This window comes from Carlito syrichta, unplaced genomic scaffold (genome assembly GCF_000164805.1).
Source record: "Carlito syrichta isolate Samal-C Ts95f unplaced genomic scaffold, Tarsius_syrichta-2.0.1 Scaffold312225, whole genome shotgun sequence".
NCBI classification, from domain to species: Eukaryota; Metazoa; Chordata; class Mammalia; order Primates; family Tarsiidae; genus Carlito; species Carlito syrichta.
The window spans coordinates 132,000-132,946 of record NW_007256321.1 but is presented as its reverse complement, the minus strand read 5'-3'; the positions used below and the strand labels follow the sequence as shown (position 1 = coordinate 132,946).

At 38.2% G+C, this 947-nt stretch overlaps 1 protein-coding gene across 1 annotated transcript in view; it reads right to left on the bottom strand.

Annotated features, from left to right (window-relative positions):
• Window positions 1-947, bottom strand: part of EIF2AK4 (eukaryotic translation initiation factor 2 alpha kinase 4) — a 122,335-nt gene that overhangs the window by 85,660 nt on the left and 35,728 nt on the right. The gene's annotated exons all lie outside the window — the stretch shown is intronic.

The window sequence follows — 947 nt, the reverse complement described above, 5'->3', positions numbered from 1 at the left end:
AAATAAAAAGCACAATTCCATTCACAATAGCCACAAAAAAAATGATATACCTTGGCATCTTCCTAACCAGAGACATGAAAAACCTTTACAGTGAAAACTACAAAACACTGCTTAAAGAAATCAAAGATGACACAAACAAGTGGAAAAATATCCCATGCTCATGGATTGGAAGAATCAACATTGTGAAGATGTCCATCCTACCTAAGGCAATCTACAGATTTAATGCAATACCCATCAAATTACCAGCAACATTCTTCTCAGACCTAGAAAAAACAATACAGAAATTCATATGGAAACACAAACAACCAAGAATAGCCAGAACAATCCTCAACAAAAAAAACAAAGCAGGCGGTATCACATTACCAGACTTCAAACTTTACTATAAAGCTATGATAATCAAAACAGCTTGGTATTGGTACAAAAACAGACATATAGACCAATGGAATAGAAGTGAGATTCCAGAAACAAAACCACAATTTCTCAACCAACTCATTTTCGACAAAGTCTCCACCACCTACCACCAGGGAGAGGAGAACCTATTCAGTAAATGGTGCTGGGAAAACTGGCTGACCACATGCAGAAGACTCAAAAGACTCAAACAAGACCCCTATCTGTCCCCATACACAAAAATTAACTCTAAATGGATCAGAGACCTAAATGTAAAACCTCAAACTATAAGAACCTTAGAAAATGCAGGACACACCCTTATGGAAGTTGGAACTGGCATCCAATTCCTGAACAAAACCTGAAACTCACAAGAGATAAGATAGACAAGTGGAACCTCATTAAACTGACAAGCTTCTGCAAAGCCAAAGAAACCATCAAGAGAGCAGGGAGACAGCCCAGACTGGGAAAAAGTATGTGCCAACTCCAGTTCTGACAAAGGCCTAACATCTTGGATTTACAAGGAACTCAAACGTGCTGAAAAGAAAAAAACAAACAACCCC